General features: G+C 38.0%; 1 non-coding gene across 1 annotated transcript; it reads left to right on the top strand.

Annotated features, from left to right (window-relative positions):
- The first annotated feature begins 24332 nt into the window (after positions 1-24332).
- On the top strand, positions 24333-24440 carry LOC112804700 (small nucleolar RNA R71). Its single transcript, XR_003203316.1, has one exon. It is a non-coding gene; the product is annotated as a small nucleolar RNA R71 (small nucleolar RNA).
- Positions 24441-24675: the final 235 nt, after the last annotated feature.

Genomic DNA, 24675 nt, shown 5'->3' with positions numbered 1-24675 from the left:
AAAGCATCTCCATACGCTTATCTAAAATTTCCACCAATGAATTGCATAAGTATCCCTATCTTATTTTATGTTTTATTTATCTTTTAATTATCTAAACTCTCATAACATTCTGAATCTGCCCGACTGAGATTTACAGGATGACCATAGCTTGCTTCAAGCCGACAATCTCCGTGGGATCAACCCTTACTCACGTAAGGTATTACTTGGACGACGCAGTGCACTTGCTGGTTAGTTGTATCGGAGTTGTGTATCACAATTCCGTGCACCAAAGTCCTACTAAGAATTTTTTCTTTCAGAAAGGTTGTTGACTGTCTTCTCTGGTATAGACCCAAGTAAGAAAGGTATCCTTATACCATCGAAAGTCAAACAAAGTTTTGCATCTGAGATTAGAAAGTATTTCAGCAGAACAATCTTCCAAAGAGATGGGTCACTTACGAAGTGGTTTGCTATAGTAAAGATTAAGGTGTTAATGGCATCAGGGATAGGTTCCCCATCGTCTCCAATGATAGGTTCATTTTGATCATTAATCTTTATAGCAGAAAAGATTGAATGATTTTGGTTATCATAAAGGTAATTATCCCACCAACCTTTGAGTTGACCAGAGAACCCAGAAACAATAACATTGACTATTGCTTCTTCAGAGGTTTCATGGGCAGCTTGATAGGTTGTGCCTACCATTGTCATATGCTGAAGCATACTCATGATGTTGTATTCGGTCTCGCCATCTATATTCCATTCATAGAGATTATTGGAATTAAAGCTGACAAAACCTAGTTCTCTTTCCTCGAAAGCTAGATCTGGTACGGATACGTAATTATAACCATACGCAGAGGGTTTGGTTAGACCCTTCCACTTGGTTATAGAATTGGTAATAATTGGACTGACTTTGAGAGATGATTTGCCATAATCATCACTTTGATCCGAGGAAGATTCATTGGAATCTTGGCCACGGGCATTAATGGCTTTGGATGAGCGAGTTTGAATACAAGATGTAGATTCATCAGAGTTTGTAGGAGTTTCAGGGATAGTAGTAAGACGATTGAAAAGTTGGTCAATCTTTTGCATGACTTCTGAATCACCAGATTCTTGTTTTAAAATGGAGGCTTTAAGACTTTGTTTAGCCTTGCTACTCATTTTGAAAGATTTGAAAAGGGGTTTTTCAATAGTTTTAGAAATAGAGGTTTCAGAGATATTTTTCGGAGACAAAAGAGATCCTGAAGATGAAATGTTGTCACCCAAACATTGTAAAAACCTGTTGGTGTAATTTGATTGATCAATAAGATTTTTAATATCTTTTGGGGCGACAGCTTCATCTATATTTTTGGTTTTGAATGGAGAGGCCACAACTGGGTTATGTCATTCTGTATTTGAAATAACAAAAGATCCTTTTGGAGGAAACTCAGATCTGATTAAATTTCCATATTTAACTTTCCAAGTTGAAATAACATTTGCTGATGGCAAAATCTTTTTGTTTTTAAAAGGATAATCAATATTATGTTTGATGGAATAAGCACGAAACCATTCAAAGGAAGGAATATGCATTCTAACATCATTGAGAAAATTGTAGTACTTTTCTTTGAATGACGAAATTTGAGCAGCTGTATACGTACGTAAATACCATTCTCTATGGAGATCATACTCCTTAGAGTAAAGGTTTTTATATAAAGCTTCTTTATTTATAACAAATTCTGCGCTACTCATGGGCATCATTCATAGAAGAGTATGTTGGAGATTGAATACAAGATTGTAATTCAACATCATCATCGGTTTGATAAAATGGTTGAGAAATGTTTGAATTATTTTGTAATCCCAAAATATTAATAGGTCTAGAATTTTTTGAAAACTGAGATTGAGAAGTCACAGAAAAAGATCTTCTTGCTGAAGCAAAATCATTAGATGTTCCTACTTCAGATCTGGAGGAAAAACAATTTTGTCTATCAAAGAAAATATCTACTCTCCCTGACTCGTCCTGTTTTGTTTCTCGTAAGAGATGTGCTTGTCGAGGTTGTGTTGGAATGGCTCGATCAATTGACCATGACTGTGGAAGGTCAGTTTCATCCCACTTTATGAGCCTTGGGACCGTGACATTGGTCTTTGTCATGTCTGTGACAAATAAAGTGGTCTCACGATCAATGGATTTAACAAGGTCTCTAGAATTACAAGTGTTCATGACCTTGTATTGAATCCAATAGATCAAGGCGGCTGGGATAGATCCTTCCTTCATGTTAAGACCATGAATTCGGATGTTTAGGAAAAGAGAGTCAAGGATGTTGATGTCTAAAAAACTGACTGTTTTGTTTGGAAAGAAGTTGAAGTAAACCGGACCGTGTCCTAGACTTGTTTCAACTGTTCCGATTAAGGAGTCTTGGAAATCATTGTGCCTAATATCTCTAAGACACATAAGGATGGAAGCATTGAGACCTTCTCTGATGAGAGGTTTGACAGCGACTTGAACACACCCTATATGAAGATATTTGTAGTGATGGGCATGTTCTCTGACAGATTGTTTGGTTAAAAGATGGAATTCCTCACCGGAGTCTGGTCCTAGAGGAATATTGTTTTCAGCGGTTTTGATAATATAGTCAGATTTTCTTTTTTTGTCGTCAGGGATGTATAATTCATCTTGGGGGATCTTGGGTATTTCCCAGTTATCTATAGCTTGATTGATATCTTTGAAGAAAACTTCTTCTTCGAAGATATTGTGTTTGGGAGAAAGTTCCTCATGCCTAGTTACTTTCTCAGTAAGGGGATTGGAGGGAGAATTGGGTAAAGAAGTAGAGGAAGAAGACGAAGAAGATCCCCTAATGGAGAGGCGTCTGGAGAGAGAACGAAAGAGATTAGACATATTTTCATAAATTCTGATATCATTACCCTCCTTTGGTTCAAAATGAACATATATATTGATGACATGTCACCATGTCATGTTTTTCTATGCTTTTTCATACAAGAAATTTATGATTAGTGCTTAAATATTGCATTCTTTGGTGCTTAAATGGTATATTTCTTTGATCTTTTGATTTGATAAACTTTGTAGGAAATAAGAAGAAAAGAAGCAAAAAGAGCACAAAATAAGCTAAAAAGAAGAAAAGAGGAATTTTGGGCACACTTTGGAGGCTTAGGCCACGCTTCTAAAAGCGTGACCCATGACCAAATCAAGGAAGAAAAGCGTGGCCCAAAGGAAGAAAAGCGTGGCTCAAAACAAGGAGGAAGAGAGGACAAAAAGTTTTGGGTGAAAAGTTAGCCTCAAAGTTAGACCCCTAACTTTGAGGCTAACGTGAGAATTGGAAAATCTTCCCAGGGCCACCCACGTTTGCGCCAACGTTAGCCCCCTAACTTGGAGGCTAACGTTGGCATGAAAAATTTGTCCCAGGGGCTACTCACGTTTGCGCCAACGTTAGACCCCTAACTTGGAGGCTAACGTTGGCGCCACACACCACAACAGCTTGAAGGGGTATACTTCCAACAAGAATAACTTGAGCTACAGAGCTCCAAATGAGGTGATTCAAGAAGCATTGGAAAGTAGGAATCAAGAGCTTTCCAAGCATATATGGCACTGCATGGTGGACACTAAAATTGAGGATGAAAACTGCCCGCAATGTGCATAAACGAATATGGTGGCAACCTGCAGTGAGGCCAACTGACCTCTGCACCTTCAACGAAGTATAACTCGAGCTGTAGAGCTCCAATTGATGCGCTTCCAAAGGCAATGGAAAGTAGACATTCAGGGCTTTCCAACAATGTATAATAGTATCGGGTGGACAATACGTTTGAGCCTCCAGAACTGGCGTTTTCGTCAACGTTTGAGGCAAACTTTACCTCAAACGCTGCACACCAAAGCCAGCAACCATGCCCTCTTCAAATGATCATAACTTGAGTTATAGATGTCCAATTGAAGTGATTCCAAGTGGGTTAGAAAGCTGACATTTAGAGCTTTCCAACCATATATGATAGTCTATATTGGGCATAAAATTGGCAACATGACAAGAGGACAAAGTTGGCGCCATAAATGTGCATAAGGGAAGCCAACGTTGGAGCAAAAGTTAGACCCCTAACTTTGGCACCAACGTTGGCATCAGTAAATTTTGCTAACCGATATGAAAAGTTAGCCTCAAAGTTAGACCCCTAACTTTGACTCAAACTTTTACTCAAGCTTTCATGATTTCAAACCCGGTTCACTTCGGTTCCTCTCCAAACTCCAAGAGCAATCAACCAAGGCCTTTATCAACCCAATTCCATCAAGAGCAAGGGCCCATGATCATCACTCAAAGGCACAAGAAATAGATAAAATAGGAATTTCATTTAATTGTAATTTGTTTTTAATTTCATTTTCATTTTCCATTTTGTAAAGCCTATATAAGGCATCATTTTCATATTTGTGGGGAGGCTGGCTCCACTAGGGAGCATTAGGAGTAGTAGTAGAGAGCTCTCTCTTTAATTTGTTTTTGAGTCTTGGGTTGGAGAATTGAAGGAATTCTGTTTCAATCTCATCTTAAGATCTCTCTGCTTTATTTACTGCACACTTGAATTTCAGTTTCGGTTAATTGCTTCTTCATCTACTCCTTCTGCACTTTACATTTCTCTAATTTCTTTGCAATTGCTCTTGTTGGATCTAGGAAGGCATTGAGATCTAGACTTGGTTATCTAGTCTCTTGGGTCCTGAGATCTGAATTCCAATTTTTCATTCTCTGTTTAATGCTTTTCATGTTTATTTACGTTCCTGTTTTTTTTATCCGATTCAATCAAGTCATATTCCAATCTTCTAATTGTTGCAATTTACTTTTCCTTGTTTAAATTCTGCAAATCCAATTCCCAATTCCCTTTACAATTTCATGCAATTTATAATTCTTGCAATTTAAGATTCTTGCAATTTACATTTCCTGCTATTTAAATTTCTGTCCCATTTAGCTTCTGCACCTTTAATTCTTGCAATTTACTTTCTGTCGGTCACTCTTCACACAATTCACCAATGTTAGCTTGACTAAACTAATCACCCACTAAAGTTGCTTGATCCATCAATCCCTGTGGGATCGACCTCACTCCCGTGAGTTTTTATTACTTGATGCGACCCGGTGCACTTGCCGGTTAGATTTGTGTGTTTTGGGAGAAATTCATTTTTTCACCAAAATATCCCATCAAGTTTTTGGCGCCGTTGCCGGGGATTGATTTGATCAACAATGATTAAGTGGGTGAGAAGTCTAGATTAAGCATTTTCTTTATTTTTGTTCTCTGTTTTAGATTGAAACCAAGGTGTTTGAGTTTATGCCTCACTAAGAAATTCTCATCTCTGATATGAGTAATTTCAATTTTCAATGGTGTTGTGTTTTCCAAAGTTCAAATGGAGTTCAACTCATCTTATGATCAAACAAATTTTAGGGGATATTACCCACCATCACCAATCTCTAATGGTGGCTGGGAATATCACCAAGAAAATACAAATTATAAGCACTCCAATCCATGGAGATTTACTTCAGAGACACAAGATGAGCAGGAGAATCATATGGGATACCAACCACCACTACAAAATAATTCATATTATTATCCTCATGGTAGATGGGGGTGTCGCCACAGAATGAAAGAGCATCCACCCTCACGTCCCAGTTTCTCATCTAAAAGTTCTTCATCACTTGATTATGCCTCAACACAAAGTTTCCTCCAAAATCCATACCAGTCATCCCATCAATCACACAACTCATTCCACACCCCTCAACACAACTTCACCACAACACATTCACGTCACCAAAATTACTCTCAACCTTCATCTCTTGAATTAACAGATGAGGAATACCTTGAAGGCATTGAATTAACAGATGAGGAATACCTTGAAGGCATTGAAATACAGAAAAGACTAGTGGAATTCTACACAAAATCTCCATCTTGGGAAGAAACCATCCTCGAGCAGATAAATAGGTCCTTAGAGCAAACAAAGAGGAACTTAGAACCGTCAAACAGTAAGGATGAAGACAAATTTGTGGGTGAGGAAGTGGAAAAGCAAGATGAGGAAGCCTCTGTGTCAAGAGAAATTTCAATGAAAAATGAGGTAGAGGAAACATTTGAACCTGACCTTGCATATTCACAGAAGCCACTTGAGACGATAAGAGAACATGAAGACTCACAACTCTCACAAACCTCCCTGGACCAAAACGCCTCAACACTTGAATCCATGATTGAAAGGTATGACGAGGAGCATGAAAGTGAGGAAGTCATTTCAGAGAATTCACACTCAAGTGAAGCAGAAAATCACAGGAAGGAAAGGCTCGTGGAACCACCAATACAAGAGGCCCTTAATGAAGAAATCACTCCAATAATTACACAGAAACCAAGACTTGGATTCAAAGAAGTGAAGGCAACTAACAAAAGCACCAATTCTGTCCCTAATCCAGTAAGCAAGATCAATCGAGCCATTTGCAAAAGGAAGCTTGCTGAGGAAAAACCAAGACAAGGGACAGTAGCTGAAACTTCTCCCCTCCTGGAGTCATTCCTCTTAACAAACTGGAAGAAGAGGAAGAAAGTAAACAACATGTCAACAGTAGGTACAAATTCTCTCTTCTCTGCTTTGCTTTCGTTCTTTATTTTGTTTCAAATTCAATAAATTGGCATATGGTTACATTCTAAGTTTGGTGTTGCCTTGCAACAAATTATTTTCAATCTTTTTGGATGATTGCATCAAATCAAAAATAAAAGCGACACACCAAGATTCTAAGTTTGGTGTGCCACCTATTTTTCTATGTAAATCATTCAGCAACACCACTTGTCTGCATACCCATAATGTCTTTGCAGTGTTAATTTTCTTTTGGTTTGATATTTTGTTATTCTGTTTACTTTAGTTAATTCTTTGTTTTTAATGCTTTCATTTTAGTCTGCTTATTTGCTGTGTTTATTAATACATCACCAAGAGAGCTTTATTAATGATAGATTCTTGGCTTAGTGATCGTATTTAATAAAGAACAGTTTCATTTGCTTGGTTTTAATTCAAATAAATGGACATAGGATTGCATTTTAAGTTTGGTGTTGCTATGCAACACAATTTGCTTCAAATCTTTACTGGATACTTGCATTGATTCCAAGTGAAAGTGTCACACTAAGTTTGGTGTGCCACTTATTCTTTATGCAAAGTATTATGCTCACCTTCTTAAGCTTGCAATCACAATGCCTCTGTCTCTTGTGCCTTGATTATTATCTTTAATTTTGCTTGCTTGAAACACATGTACTACTAACATTTCTTGTGTAAGACATTCATGATCCATCTTAGCCCCATAGCCACGGTTCTAATAGTTGCTTGAGGATGAGCAAGCATTCTGAGTTTGGTATGGGAAGGAGGAGAATGGGAGGAAAATGACAACAATAGAGAAGATGAACTACAAGGTTGTAAAGTTCCTTTTCCTCTCATTTGTTTCAAGCACTATAAACTGCATGATTGTCTTTACCTTCTCTGTATGCATGTGTGTATGAAAAGGCATAGTTTGAATTCTAAATTGCAACATGGTGCTATGTCATTATGATTACCAACTTGAGTTTTGTGAATTCAAAAGCAACAAAGTATCATGATCATAAACAAACAAGGCATTAAAGAAGATTTTAGCATGTGCATAAAGGTATTGGAAAGCTAGTATGTTTGATTGTTGCTTAATTGCATTGGATTTTATTTAATTGAAGTTTTCATCTAGGACATTTTGTGAAATCTTTTAAAATCATGAAAACCTTGAAAGCAAATGCAAAATAAAGCAAGAAAAGAAAAAGGGAAAGAATGAGAAAGCTGAAGGCTCTGAGTACCAATGGCAATTTATTTGTTAGGTACTTGTGGTGTTTATGTATCAAGCCAAATGCTTGAAAACAAAATACTTAGAAGTCAAGGCTAGGCTCAAAGTGCAAAAGCACTCCCTCAAAGCTCAAGGCTCTGAGCATCAATGATTAGAGAGTCAAGAAAAGAAAAGAAAAATGAGCTTAATGAAGTCCTCTAATCAAATGCTTGTGGTGCTTATGTATCAAGTGGTAATACTTGAAAACAAAGCATTTAGAAGTCGTAGCTTTGTTATCAACTCATGGGGCAAAGAACCCAAAAGGAGAAGCTAATAAGAAAATCAAAAGCTTGCTTCAAGGAAGAAATATAAAAGAAAGATTTCATAAATTGAGCTAGATGGAAGCATCAATCATTTACATTTCTTTTGTGATTGTAGCATGCGTAGAAAACTAGCTTACCATGAACATTGAGTTGCTATTCTCCTTGCCTTGGATTGTCAATCTTTATTGCATGATTCTTTTCTTGCTTGGGGACAAGCAAGGTTTAAGTTTGGTGTTGTGATGACATGTCACCATGTCATGTTTTTCTATGCTTTTTAATACAAGAAATTTATGATTAGTGCTTAAATATTGCATTCTTTGGTGCTTAAATGGTATATTTCTTTGATCTTTTGATTTTATAAACTTTGTAGGAAATAAGAAGAAAAAGAAGCAAAAAGAGCACAAAATAAGCTAAAAAGAAGAAAAGAGGAATTTTGGGCACACTTTGAAATTGGAGCACACTTTGGAGGCTTAGGCCACGCTTCTAAAAGCGTGACCCATGACCAAATCAAGGAAGAAAAGCATGGCCCAAAGGAAGAAAAGCGTGGCTCAAAACAAGGAGGAAGAGAGGACAAAAAGTTTTGGGTGAAAAGTTAGCCTCAAAGTTAGACCCCTAACTTTGAGGCTAACGTGAGAATTGGAAAATCTTCCCAGGGCCACCCACGTTTGCGCCAACGTTAGCCCCCTAACTTGGAGGCTAACGTTGGCATGAAAAATTTGTCCCAGGGGCTACTCACGTTTGCGCCAACGTTAGACCCCTAACTTGGAGGCTAACGTTGGCGCCACACACCACAACAGCTTGAAGGGGTATACTTCCAACAAGAATAACTTGAGCTACAGAGCTCCAAATGAGGTGATTCAAGAAGCATTGGAAAGTAGGAATCAAGAGCTTTCCAAGCATATATGGCACTGCATGGTGGACACTAAAATTGAGGATGAAAACTGCCTCGCAATGTGCATAAACGAATATGGTGGCAACCTGCAGTGAGGCCAACTGACCTCTGCACCTTCAACGAAGTATAACTCGAGCTGTAGAGCTCCAATTGATGCGCTTCCAAAGGCAATGGAAAGTAGACATTCAGGGCTTTCCAACAATGTATAATAGTATGGGGTGGACAATACGTTTGAGCCTCCAGAACTGGCGTTTTCGTCAACGTTTGAGGCAAACTTTACCTCAAACGCTGCACACCAAAGCCAGCAACCATGCCCTCTTCAAATGATCATAACTTGAGTTATAGATGTCCAATTGAAGTGATTCGAAGTGGGTTAGAAAGCTGACATTTAGAGCTTTCCAACCATATATGATAGTCTATATTGGGCATAAAATTGGCAACATGACAAGAGGACAAAGTTGGCGCCATAAATGTGCATAAGGGAAGCCAACGTTGGAGCAAAAGTTAGACCCCTAACTTTGGCACCAACGTTGGCATCAGTAAATTTTGCTAACTGATATGAAAAGTTAGCCTCAAAGTTAGACCCCTAACTTTGACTCAAACTTTTACTCAAGCTTTCATGATTTCAAACCCGGTTCACTTCGGTTCCTCTCCAAACTCCAAGAGCAATCAACCAAGGCCTTTATCAACCCAATTCCATCAAGAGCAAGGGCCCATGATCATCACTCAAAGGCACAAGAAATAGATAAAATAGGAATTTCATTTAATTGTAATTTATTTTTAATTTCATTTTCATTTTCCATTTTGTAAAGCCTTTATAAGGCATCATTTTCATATTTGTGGGGAGGCTGGCTCCACTAGGGAGCATTAGGAGTAGTAGTAGAGAGCTCTCTCTTTAATTTGTTTTTGAGTCTTGGGTTGGAGAATTGAAGGAATTCTGTTTCAATCTCATCCTAAGATCTCTCTGCTTTATTTACTGCACACTTGAATTTCAGTTTCGGTTAATTGCTTCTTCATCTACTCCTTCTGCACTTTACATTTCTCTAATTTCTTTGCAATTGCTCTTGTTGGATCTAGGAAGGCATTGAGATCTAGACTTGGTTATCTAGTCTCTTGGGTCCTGAGATCTGAATTCCAATTTTTCATTCTCTGTTTAATGCTTTTCATGTTTATTTACATTCCTGTTTTTTTTATCCGATTCAATCAAGTCATATTCCAATCTTCTAATTGTTGCAATTTACTTTTCCTTGTTTAAATTCTGCAAATCCAATTCCCAATTCCCTTTACAATTTCATGCAATTTATAATTCTTGCAATTTAAGATTCTTGCAATTTACATTTCCTGCTATTTATGTTTCTGTCCCATTTAGCTTCTGCACCTTTAATTCTTGCAATTTACTTTCTGTCGGTCACTCTTCACACAATTCACCAATGTTAGCTTGACTAAACTAATCACCCACTAAAGTTGCTTAATCCATCAATCCCTGTGGGATCGACCTCACTCCCGTGAGTTTTTATTACTTGATGCGACCCGGTGCACTTGCCGGTTAGATTTGTGTGTTTTGGGAGAAATTCATTTTTTCACCAAAATATCCCATCATATATTATCACTAAACTATCACTCAAATTTTTGAATCTGGAGTTAATAAACCCTTAAATCCATAGCCACCAGGAATTCTTATGTTCGGATCTTATCACCTTCAAGGACATTGTCAAATTACAGTAAGACCCTTGAGATTGGGCAGTAAGGCTAATCTCAAAATTTATGTCTGAAATAGACCTCCCACAGTCATGGTCAATTGATCGAGCCATTCCAACACAACCTCGACAAGCACCTCTCTTACGAGAAATAAAACAGGACGAGTTAGGGAGAGTAGAGATTTTCTTTGACAAACGAAACTCTTTTTTCTCCAGATCTGAAGCAGGAACATCTAATGATTTTGCTTCAGCAAGAAGATATTTTTCTGTGATTTCTCAATCTCAATTTTCAAAAAGTTCTACACTCGTTAATATTTCGGGATTACAAAATAATTCAAACATTTCTCAACCATTTTATCAAACCGATGATGATGTTGAATTACAATATTCAATTCAATCTCCATAGAGAATGGTATTTACGTACGTATACAGCTACTCAAATTTCGTCATTCAAAAAAAAGTACTACAACTTTCTCAATGATGTTAGAATGCATATTCCTTTCTTTGAATGGTTTCATGCTTATTTCACCAAACATAATATTGATTATCCTTTAAAAAACAAAAAGATTTCGCCATCAGCATATGTTATTTCAACTTGGAAAGTTAAAGATGAAAATTTAAATAGATCTAAGTTTCTTCCAAAAGGATCTTTTGTTATTTCAAATACGGAAGGACATAAACCAGTTATGGCCTCTCCATTCAAAACCAAAAATATAGATGAAGCTGTCGCCCCAAAAGATACTAAAAATCTTATTGAACAATCAAATTACACCAACAGGTTTACAATGTTTGGGTGATAACCTTTCATCTTCAGGATCTCTTTTGTCTCCGAAAAACATCTCTGAAACCTTTATTTCTAAAACTATTGAAAAACCCCTTTTCAAACCTTTCAAAATGAGTAGCAAGGCTAAACACAGTCTTAAAACCTCCATTTTAAAACAAGAATCTGGTGATTCATAAGTCATGCAAAAGATTGACCAACTTTTAAATCGTCTTACGACTGTCCCTGAAACTTCTACAAACTCTGGTGAATCTACATCTCGTATTCAAACTTGCTCATCGAAAGCCATTAATGCCCTTAGCCAAGATTCCAATGAATCTTCCTCGGATCAAAGTGATGATTCTGGCAAATCATCTCTTAAAGTCAGTCCAATTATGACCAATTCTATAAACAAGTGAAAGTGTCTAACCAAACCCTCTGCGTATGGTTATAATCACGTATTCGCACCAGATCTAGCTCTCGAGGATAGAGAACTAGGTTTTGTCAGCTTTAATACCAATAATGTCTATGAATGAAATATAGATGGCAAAACCGCATACATCATCATGAGTATGCTTCAGCATATGACAATGGTAGGCACAGCCTATCGAGCCGCTCATGAATCCTTTGAAGAAACAATAGCCAATGTTATTGTTTCTGGGTTCTCTGGTCAACTCAAATGTTGGTGGCATAACTCCCTTTCTGATAACAAAAAACATTCATTCTTTTCTGCTATAAAGGTTAATGATCAAAATGAACCCATCATTGGAGACGACGGGAAACCTATCCCTGATGCCATTAACATCTTAATCTTTATTATAGCAAGCCACTTCTTAGGTGACCCATCTCTTTGGAAAGATCATTCTGCTGAATTACTTTCCAATCTCAGATGCAAAACTCAGTCTGACTTTCGATGGTATAAGGATACCTTTTTCACTAAGGTATACTATACCAGAGAAGACAGTCAACAAACTGTCTGGAAGGAAAAACTCCTAGCAAGACTTCCCAAATCCCTAGGAGATAAAGTACGGGAAAAAATTCGTAGCTTAGCTCCAAACGGGATAATACCTTATGAAGAGTTAAGTTATGACCAACTTATTTCTTTCATCCAAAAAGTTACTCTAAAGATTTGTTAAGATGATAAAATTCAACGGCAACTTGCTCGAAGAAAAAACACAAAATCGCCTTGATTTGAGAACTTTCTGTGAACAATTTGGTCTTTCTGAAAAGAGTTTTAGGAGATCTAGAAAAAGATTTTCAAAACTCTAAGAATGAGAAAGGTTTTCAAAAGAACTTCCAAAAGTATCCCCAAAAAAAACCCATTATTTGCTATACATGTAAAAAACCAGGACATGTTAGCAAATACTGTAGGTTAAAAGGAAAGATTAATAATTTGAACCTTGATCCTCAGATTGAGGAAATGATGAGAGAACTTTTGCGTGGTCTAGAAATTTGTGGATAAATCCTCGTTGCAAGTATAGTTTCTAAACCTTCAAAAGTCCTTTCATACAAACGTTTTGATTGTCACAAGTAACAAACCCCTTTAAAATTGATAACCGAGTATTTAAACCTTGGATCGTCTTCTCAAGGAATTGCAGGGAGGTATGTTCTTATTATTGGTTATGAGTCTGTAAATTGGATTCCGACTTTGTTAACCTCTAACTATGAAGGTAAAATAAAGTAATACTAATAAAATCTCTTGGCAAGGTATAAGAACTGGAGGTCCTATCCCAGTTATCCTTATCAATTGTGATGAGAATTGGATTCTTCTCCCACTTTGTTAACCTCTAACTATGAAGGTAAGTTAAGTGGATGAATTAATTCCAATTCTCAACTAACAATGAGTTTGATAACTCAAGAGTCACCAATTATTTTACCAAGGCCAAAAGGGGAGAAACTAAATCTACTAGAATAACAATATCCTCAGATTGGGAATAATAAAAAGGAACAATCATAAACTGAAATGCTTCAAATATCATTTAAATAAAATATTCAAATCTTAACATGGAAAAGTTCATAAATTAAATTGGGATAAATAAAAATAAAGAACCTGGGATTGAGAGTCACTCCTAAAACTAAGAGAAATCCTAAATCCTAATCCTAAGAGAGAGAGAGGAGAGAACCTCTCTCTCTAAAACTACATCTAAAACATCAAAAGGGGATTATGAGTAGTATCATCATGAATGGATGCATTCCCCCACTTTATAGCCTCTAATCTGTGTTTTCTGGGCCGAGAACTGGGTCAGAAACAGCCCAGAATTCGCTGGTTGCGAATTTAACTTCGCTGATTTTCGTCACTTGCGACGCAGCCGCATGGAGCACGCGGTCGCGTCGCCTAGCGTTAGGGCCACTATGGCCTATTATATATCAAATCGAAGCCCTAGATGTTAGCTTTTCAAAGCAACTGGAACCGCGTCGTTTGGACCTCTGTAGCTAAAGTTATCGCTGTTTGAGTGCGAAGAGGTCAGGCTGGACAGCTTAGCAGTTTCTCCAACTTCTTGTATTCCTTCGACTTTTGCATGCTTCCTTTCCATCCTCTGAGCCATTCCTGCCTTGTAATCTCTGAAAACACTTAACACACATATCAAGGCATCTAATGGTATAAAAGGATAATTAATATTAATAAAATTAAGGTCAAAGAAGCATGTTTTCAATCAAAGCACATAATTAGGAAGGCAAATACAAAACCATGCAAATAGTATGAATAAGTGGGTGAAGAGTTGATAAAATCCACTCAATTAAGCACAAGATAAATCGTAAAATATGGGTTTATCAGGAACAGATTAACAATCTGTTAATCGAAAGTTCAGATGATAATTCTGGACCAGAATCTTCGGATGATAACAATAATATCCAAGTTGATGATATTGAATCATCCTCAGATTCCGATGTCAAGCAAATTAATGTTTTATCCAAAGATCAAGATCTCTTATTTGATGCTATAGAGGCTATTGGCGATCCAGAACAAAAGAAATACTTTCTTTTGAAATTAAAAAAATCTTTACAAAAAGAAAAGAAGCCCAAAAACCTTGTCCTTAATAATAAATATGATGTCAAACCTATTTTCAAGAAATTAGAAAAAACAAATTTTTCTCCCCATAACCATTCAGGATCTCCATACTGAGCTCAACAACCTTAAAAGGGAAATCCAAGAGGTCAAAAGAAATCAAGACAATCATCAACTCATTCTCTCGCAGTTAATGCAAGAAGAAGAATCTGATGATGGAGAACTTGATCCTCTTATAAACCAAACTGAGTTTTCTGAAAAACAAGAAAATAAAATTTCTAATGACAATGATGGAAAAGAAATCTTGAGAATAATAAACATATTTTCTTTTATGAAATGTCGTGTTAATATCCGAATAGTCGTTAAAGATTTTGTTCTTGAAACCATAGCACTTTTTGACTCAGGTGCAGATTCAAATTGTATTAAAGAAGGTCTGATCCCCACAAAGTATTTTGAAAAGACTACTGAACGTCTTAGCTCGATAACGGGTGAAAGAATAAATATCAGATTCAAATTAACTGATACTTTTGTTGAAAAGGGTAATCTTAGGATTCCGACCAATTTCATCATAGCAAAGGACATCAAAAATGATGTAGTCTTGGGGATACCTTTTATTATCCTTTTGTTTCCATACCTGGCAGATTTTCCTGGAATTACCTCTTTTGTGGGAGAACAGGTGACTTTCTTTGAATTTCTAGACTCACCAACCCAGAAATCTCTAAACCTAATTGAATCTAAAACCAAACAGATTTGTTTTTTGAAAGAAGAAATCTCTTTTAAAACCCTTGAATCACAACTTTCTCAACCAAGGATTCAAAATAAAATAAAAATCTTTCAAATCAAATTGAAAAGTCTATCTATTCTGATTTCCCTCGTGCCTTCTGGAAAAGGAAAGAACACATTGTTGATCTTCCCTATGAAAAAGGTTTCAAAGAATCAAAAATCCCTACAAAGCCCGCCCCATTCAGATGAATGAGCAGCTTTTGCAGCATTGTCAAAAAGAGATTAAAGATATTTTGGATAAAGGATTAATTCATCCTAGCAAAATTCCTTGGTCTTGCTCAGCTTTTTATGTCAATAAGCAAGCTGAGATAGAACAAGAAACCCCCAGGCTTGTTATCAATTACAAACTTTTGAATCAAGCTTTATAGTAGATTCGTTATCCTATCCCAAACAAAAAGGATTTACTCAATAGGTTAAACTCAGCAAATATCTTTTCAAAATTTGATATGAAATCCGGTTTTTGGCAAATCCAGATTAAAGAATCTGATAGATATAAAACTGCATTTACAGTCCCATTCGGTCAATATGAATGGAATGTAATGCCGTTTGGTCTAAAAAATGCCCCATCTGAATTTGAAAAAATAATGAACGATATTTTTAATCCATATTCAAACTTTGCAATCGTTTACATAGATGATGTCTTAATCTTCTCTCAAACTTTAGAAGAACATTTCAAACATGTTAAAACTTTTATGTACATCATCTAGAAAAACGAACTTGCTTTCTCCAAATAAAAAATTGTCCTTTTCCAAACAAAAATCCGTTTTCTTGGTCATATGATTTCCCAAGGAACAATAACCCCAATCAAACGATCAATTTTGTTTGCAAAAGAATTTCTAGACTATATCCTTGACAAACCTCAACTCCAAAGGTTCCTAGGATGTCTTAATTATGTCTTGGATTTCATCCCAAATCTTAACAATCTTATTAAGCTCTTCATTATAGGCTTAAGAAAAATCCTCCACCATGGACGGACAAACATTCTGAGATCATCAGATTTCTTAAAACCAAAGTTCACAATCTTCCTTGTCTATACCTACCTATTCCTCATGCATTCAAAATCATTGAAACAGATGCATCTGATATAGGATATGGTAGTATCTTGAAACAAAACTTGCATGATAAAGAATGTATCATTGCATTCACATCAAAGCATTGGAATAGTACTCAACAAATCTATTCCACCGTTAAAAAAGAGATTTTATCCATAGTTTTATGTATCACAAAATTTCAGTCTGATTTACTCAATCAAAAATTTTTAGTCCGAGTTGATTGCAAATCGGCTAAAGAAGTTTTACAAAAAGATGTTAAAAACCTCGCATCAAAAAATTTTTTTGCCAGATGGCAAGCCATCTTAAGTGTTTTTGATTTCGATATTGAGCACATCAATGGTAACTCAAACTCTCTCCCTAATTTTCTCACACGTGAATATTTGTAGGGAGACAAGCAAGGACACGATGCCTAAAAAGGCAACATTAGCCTCTATAAGAGGCAGAGGCGTTCGCCTTGCCCTACCAGGGCCAACTAAGAAATCAGGGTCAAGCACCCCAACTGGATCATCTACCCAACAACCTACCCCAATAATTCAAGATCCAACTAAGTCATCTACTCAGATCACAAAAAATATAGTTGAGTTGTCTAGTCAACCCCCAAGTAGCTAAACAGCGAAACAAACAAAGGCAGATTATGCCCTACCAATCCAAACCCTGTTGGCCTTATAGGATGTAGGCCTTTCAAAACTTCATAAAAAATCCTGGGCTGATCTATGTGATAGCTCAGATGATGATGAAATAGACCAAGCCAAACTTTTGTCACAAGTAGCAGCCCAAAAAAACCATATGTAATGACCCAAACGGTAAAACAATTACCCAAGCAAAACAACCCCAATCACTTCAAACCCAGCCCCTAAACACCCAACCAAAACAACATTTCACTTACATTTCAAAAAACAAATTCTCATCTGTCCTCTTAATGGAATCTGAATTTTGAGAAAAATCACCTTTTAAGGTAATCTCTAAAGTCTTTCCACCAGGATTCCATTTTAGACCAACAACCATAAACAAAACCAGACAGTTTTATGAATTCATATTAGTGGATTCAGATTCGGTCTCGATAAAACATTATAAAGACCCTAAAGATACCGCTAACATAACTCATTCAACCATTCAAATCCTAAAAGTACTCACCCCTACTCAATTCGGTAAAAACCCAAACAGTACTAAAAAATTTCCCCAATAATATATATATATATATATATATATATATAATTTTTATAGATAAAGATAATGCTCGTAGATATATAGATAAAGATGATGCTCCTTACTAATAAGTCAGATCATTTTTATTTGAATGTGTTGTATTCTTGTTTTCAAAAGAAAGAACGTAGATAGCTAATAAGTCAGAGAATTTGCTTTCGTAACTCTTGGTTATCATAAAAATAACATTCTTATACACTAATAACTCTTAGTTTTCATAGAATTTGATTGGCCAATAGTAGTTTTAGTCATAAAAAACTTAGTTCATTTTGCTTATTCCATTCTTCTAGCATCTATTTAGTAGCTAATTAACATGTTATAATTGTAAGTTTAGTCATGGAGAATGATGGCAAAGAGTCGTATAAGGATGTTGATCACTCTAAATATTTAAATTTTGAGTATGAGTATAGATCCGATGAAAGTGATGATATGATGGATGTAACTACACATAAGGCAGAGGCAGATACAATTAATATTGATTGTTTTAAAAAGTTGATAACTGATTTGACCATCGAAAACATATGGTGATTGGTGTTTGATACAAAATCTCAAGTTTTTGAGTTCTATGCCAAGTGGTGCGCGAAATTGTGAACAATACTTTTTCACAACTCTCATAATCCCCGGTCATGAACCCCAAAAACTTGGTAGTTCAGTACCATGGCATTACACAACTTCGCACAACTAACCAGCAAGTGCACTGGGTCGTCCAAGTAATAAACCTTACGCGAGTAAGGGTCGATCCCACGGAGATTGTTAGTATTGAAGCAAGCTATGGTCATCTTGTAAATCTTAGTCAGGCAAACTCAAATAGTAATGGTGATGAACGAAAATAACATAAAGGTAAAGATAGTGATACTTATGTAATTCATTGGTAGGAACTTCAGATAAGCGCATGAAGATGCCTTCCCTTCCGTCTCTCTGCTTTCCTACTGTCTTCATCCAATCCTTCTTACTCCCTTCCATGGCAAGCTTAAGCAAGGGTTTCACCGTTGTCAGTGGCTACCTCCCATCCTCTCAGTGAAAGCGATTGCATATGCTCTGTCACAGCATAGCGGAATTCATTTGTCGGTTCTCAATCAGGCCGGAATAGAATCCAGTGATTCTTTTGCATCTGTCACTAACGCCCCGCCCTCAGGAGTTTGAAGCACGTCACAGTCATTCAGTCATTGAATCCTACTCAAAACACCACAGACAAGGTTAGACCTTCCGGATTCTCTTGAATGCCGCCATCAGTTCTCGCCTATACCACGAAGACTCTGATCTCACGGAATGGTTGGCTCGTTTGTCAGACGAGCACTCGGTTGTCAGGCGATCAACCATGCATCGTGCAATCAGGAATCCAAGAGATATTCACTAGAGCCTTGATCGCCTGTAGAACAAGAATGGTTGTCAGTCACCTTGTTCATGGGTGAGAATGATGATGAGTGTCACGGATCATCACATTCATCAAGTTGAAGAACAAGTGATATCTTGGATAAAGAACAAGCGGAATTGAATGGAAGAACAATAGTAATTGCATTAATACTCGAGGTACAGCAGAGCTCCACACCTTAATCTATGGTGTGTAGAAACTCCACCGTTGAAAATACATAAGCATAAGGTCTAGGCATGGCCGAATGGCCAGCCTCCCAAAGTGATCAAAAGATCTAAAGAAAAAGGTTCCAAAGATCAAAAGATTTCTAATACAATAGTCAAAGGTCCTACTTATAGAAAACTAGTAGCCTAAGGTGTACAGAAATGAGTAATTGACATAAAAATCCTCTTCCGGGCCCACTTGGTGTGTGCTTGGGCTGAGCATTGAAGCATTTTTCGTGCAGAGACTCTTCTTGGAGTTAAACGCCAGCTTTAGTGCCAGTTTGGGCGTTTAACTCCCATTTGGGTGCCAGCTCCAGCGTTTAACGCTGGGATTTCTTGAGGTGACTTTGAACGCCGGTTTGGGCCATCAAATCTTGGGCAAAGTATGGACTATCATATATTGCTGGAAATCCCAGGATGTCTACTTTCCAACGCCGTTGAGAGCGCGCCAATTGGGCTTCTGTAGCTCCAGAAAATCCACTTCGAGTGCAGGGAGGTCAGAATCCAACAGCATCTGCAGTCCTTTTTGGTCTCTGAATCAGATTTTTGCTCAGGTCCCTCAATTTCAGCCAGAAAATACCTGAAATCACAGAAAAACACACAAACTCATAGTAAAGTCCAGAAAAGTGAATTTTAACTAAAAACTAATAAAAATATACTAAAAACTAACTAGATCATACCAAAAACATACTAAAAACAATGCCAAAAAGTATACAAATTATCCGCTCATCACAACACCAAACTTAAATTGTTGCTTGTCCTCAAGCAACTGAAAATCAAATAAGATAAAAAGAAGAGAATATGCAATGAATCTCAAAAACATCTGTGAAGATCAGTATTAATTAGATGAGCGGGGCTTTTAGCTTTTTGCCTCTGAATAGTTTTGGCATCTCACTCTATCCTTTGAAATTCAGAATGGTTGGCTTCTTTAGGAACTCAGAGTCCAGATAGTGTTAATGATTCTCTTAGTAAAGTATGATGATTCTTGAACATAGCTATTTATTGAGTCTTGGCTGTGGCCCAAAGCACTCTGTCTTCCAGTATTACCACCGGATACATACATGCCACAGACACATAATTGGGTGAACCTTTTCAGATTGTGACTCAGCTTTGCTAAAGTCCCCAATTAGAGGTGTCCAGGGTTCTTAAGCACACTCTTATTTGCCTTGGATCACAACTCTTTATTTCTTTCTCTTTTTTTTCGATTTTTTTTTTTGAATAGAAATGCCTTTTTTTTTTCTTGCTTCAAGAATCATTTTAATGATTTTTCAGATCCTCAGTAACATGTCTCCTTTTTCATCATTCTTTCAAGAGCCAACATTCATGAACCACAAATTCAAAAGACATATGCACTGTTTAAGCATACATTCAGAGAACAAAAATATTGCCACCACATCAAACTAATTAAACTGTTATAAAATTCAAAATTCATGCAATTCTTTTTCTTTTTCAATTAAGCACATTTTTATTCAAGAAAGGTGATGGATTCATAGGACATTCATAACTTTAAGGCATAGACACTAAGACACTAATGATCACAAGACACAAACATGGATAAACATAAGCATAAAATTCGAAAAAAAATAGAAGAATAAAGAACAAGGAAATCAAGGAACGGGTCCACCTTAGTGATGGCGGCTCTTTCTTGCTCTTGAAGATCCTATGGAGTGCTTGAACTCCTCAATATCTCTTCCTTGTCTTTGTTGCTCCTCCCTCATGATTCTTTGATCTTCTCTAATCTCATGAAGGATGATGGAGTGTTCTTGATGCTCCACCCTTAGTTGTCCCATGTTGGAACTCAATTCTCCTAGGGAGGTGTTCAATTGCTCCCAATAGTCTTGTGGAGGAAAGTGCATCCCTTGAGGAATCTCAGGGATCTCATGATGAGTGGGATCTCTTGTGTGCTCCATCCTCTTCTTAGTGATGGGCTTGTCCTCATCAATGGGGGTGTCTCACTCTATGTCAACTCCAACTGAATAACAGAGGTGACAAATGAGATGAGGAAAGGCTAACCTTGCCAAGGTAGAGGACTTGTCCGCCACCTTATAGAGTTCTTGGGCTATAACCTCATGAACCTCTATTTCTTCTCCAATCATGATGCTATGGATCATGATAGCCCGGTCTATGGTAACTTCGGACCGGTTGCTAGTGGGAATGATTGAGCGTTGTATGAACTCTAACCATCCTCTAGCCACGGGCTTGAGGTCATGCCTTCTCAATTGAACCGGCTTTCCTCTTGAATCTTGCTTCCATTGGGCGCCCTCTTCACATATGACTGTGAGGACTTGGTCCAACCTTTGATCAAAGTTGACCCTTCTAGTGTAAGGATGTTCATCTCCTTGCATCATAGGCAAGTTGAACGCCACCCTCACACTCTTCGGACTAAAATCCAAATATTTCCCCCGAACCATAGTAAGATAATTCTTTGGATTCGGGTTCATACTTTGGTCATGGTTCTTGGTGATCCATGCATTGGCATAGAACTCTTGAACCATCAAGATTCCGACTTGTTGAATGGGGTTGGTAAGAACTTCCCAACCTCTTCTTTGAATCTCATGTCGGATCTCCGGATATTCACTCTTTTTGAGTGAAAAAGGGACCTCGGGGATCACCTTCTTCAAGGCCACAACTTCATAGAAATGGTCTTGATGCACCCTTGAGATGAATCTCTCCATCTCCCATGACTCGGAGGTGGAAGCTTTTGCCTTCCCTTTCCTCTTTCTAGAGGTTTCTCCGGCCTTGGATGCCATAAATGGTTATGGAAAAACAAAAAGCAATGCTTTTACCACACCAAACTTAAAATGTTTGCTCGTCCTCGAGCAAAAGAAGAGAGTAGAAGAAGAAGAAATGAGGAAGAGGGAGATGGTGGTGTGTTCGGCCAAAGAGGGGGAGAAGTAGTGTTTAGGTTGTGTGAAAATGAAGGGTTGAAGAAGGGTATTTATAGGAGAGAGGGAGGGTAATGGTTCGGCCATTATGGGTGGGTATGGGAGGGAAAGTGGTTTGAATTTGAAGGGTGAGGTTGGTGGGGATTTATGAAGGATGGATGTGAGTGGTGAAGAGAAAGATGGGATTTGATAGGTGAAGGGTTTTTGGGGAAGAGGTGTTGAGGTGATTGGTGAATGGGGGAAGAAGAGAGAGAGTGGTGGTGGGGTCCTGTGGGGTCCACAGATCCTGTGGTGTCAAGGAAAAGTCATCCCTGCACCAAATGGCATCAAAATTCACGTTTTGAGCCAATTCTGGCGTTAAACGCCAGGCTGGTGCCCATTCCTGGTGTTTAACGCCAGGTTCTTGCCCTTCTCTGGCGTTTAACGCCAGTCTGGTGCCCCTTTCTGGCGTTAAACGCCCAGAATGGTGCCAGACTGGGCGTTAAACGCCCAACTGCTAGGCTTACTGGCGTTTGAACGCCAGCAGCATCTTCCTCCAGGGTGTGCTGTTTTTCTTCCTGTTTTTCATTCTTTTTTTGCTTTTTCAGTTAATTTTGTGACTTCTCATGATCATCAACCTACAAAAAAGATAAAATAACAAAAAAAAAATAATTAATTATAAAACATTGGGTTGCCTCCCAACAAGCGCTTCTTTATTGTCACTAGCTTGACAGAGGACTCTCATGGAGCCTCAGAAATGCTCAGAACCGTGTTGGAACTTCCCAACACCAAACTTAGAGTTTGAATGTGGGGGTTCAACACCAAACTTAGAGTTTGGTTGTGGCCTCCCAACACCAAACTTAGAGTTTGACTGTGGGGGCTCTGTTTGGCTCTGTTTTGAGAGAAGCTCTTCATGCTTCCTCTCCATGATGACAGAGGGATACCCTTGGGCCTTAAACACCAAGGATTCTTCATTCACTTGAATGATCAACTCTCCTCTATCAACATCAATCACAGCCTTTGCTGTGGCTAGGAAGGGTCTGCCAAGGATGATGGATTCATCCATGCTCTTCCCAGTCTCTAGGACTATGAAATCAGTAGGGATGTAATGGTCTTCAACTTTAACTAGAACATCCTCTACAAGTCCATAGGCTTGTTTTCTTGAGTTGTCTGCCATCTCTAGTGAGATTTTTGCAGCTTGCACCTCTAAGATCCCTAATTTCTCTATTACAGAGAGGGGCATGAGGTTTACACTTGACCCTAAGTCACACAAGGCCTTCTTGAAGGTCATGGTGCCTATGGTACAAGGTATAGAAAACTTCCCAGGATCCTGCTTCTTTTGAGGTAGTTTCTGCCTAGACAAGTCATCCAGTTCTTTGGTGAGCAAAGGGGGTTCATCCTCCCAAGTCTCATTTCCAAATAACTTGTCATTTAGCTTCATGATTGCTCCAAGGTATTTAGCAACTTGCTCCTCAGTGACATACTCATCCTCTTCAGAGGAGGAATACTCATCAGAGCTCATGAATGGCAGAAGTAAGTCCAATGGAATCTCTATGGTCTCATTTTGAGCCTCAGATTCCCATGGTTCCTCATTGGGGAACTCATTGGAGGCCAGTGGACGCCCAGTGAGGCCTTCCTCAGTGGCGTTTACTGCCTCTCCTCCCTCCCAGGATTCGGCCAAGTTGATGGCCTTGCACTCTCCTTTTGGATTTTCTTCTGTATTGCTTGGGGGAGTACTTGGATGGAGTTCAGTAATTTTCTTGCTCAGCTGACCCACTTGTCCTTCCAAATTTCTAATGGAGGACCTTGTTTCAGTCATGAAACTTTGAGTGGTTTTGATTAGATCAGAGACCATGGTTGCTAAGTCAGAGGTATTCTGCTTAGAACTCTCTGTCTGTTGCTGAGAAGATGATGGAAAAGGCTTGCTATTGCTAAACCTGTTTCTTCCACCATTATTGTTATTGAAACCTTGTTGAGGTCTCTGTTGATCCTTCCATGAAAGATTTAGATGATTCCTCCATGAAGGATTATAGGTGTTTCCATAGGGTTCTCCCATGTAATTCACCTCTTCTATTGAAGGGTTCTCAGGATCATAAGCTTCTTCCTCAGATGAAGCCTCCTTAGTACTGCTTGGTGCATTTTGCATTCCAGACAGACTTTGAGAAATCATATTGACTTGTTGGGTCAATATTTTATTCTGAGCCAATATGGCATTCAGAGTGTCAATCTCAAGAACTCCTTTCTTCTGACTAGTCCCATTGTTCACAGGATTTCTTTCAGAGGTGTACATGAATTGGTTATTTGCAACCATTTCAATCAGTTCTTGAGCCTCAGTAGGCATCTTCTTCAGATGAAGAGAGCCTCCAGAAGAGCTATCCAAAGACATCTTGGACAGTTCAGAGAGACCATCATAGAAAATACCTATGATGCTCCATTCAGAAAGCATATCAGAAGGACATTTTCTGATTAATTGTTTGTATCTTTCCCAAGCTTCATAGAGGGATTCTCCTTCCTTCTGTCTGAAGGTTTGGACTTCCACTCTAAGCTTACTCAATTTTTGAGGTGGAAAGAACTTTGCCAAGAAGGCATTGACTAGCTTTTCCCAAGAGTCCAGGCTTTCTTTAGGTTGGGAATCCAACCATGTTCTAGCTCTGTCTCTTACAGCAAAAGGGAATAGCATCAGTCTATAGACCTCAGGGTTAACCCCATTAGTCTTGACTGTGTCACAGATTTGCAAGAACTCAGCTAAAAACTGATGAGGATCTTCCAATGGAAGTCCATGG

Source organism: Arachis hypogaea, chromosome 5 (genome assembly GCF_003086295.3).
Source record: "Arachis hypogaea cultivar Tifrunner chromosome 5, arahy.Tifrunner.gnm2.J5K5, whole genome shotgun sequence".
NCBI classification, from domain to species: domain Eukaryota; kingdom Viridiplantae; phylum Streptophyta; class Magnoliopsida; order Fabales; family Fabaceae; genus Arachis; species Arachis hypogaea.
Note: the sequence above shows the minus strand (reverse complement) of the source record. Positions and strands in the feature narration are given on the sequence as shown.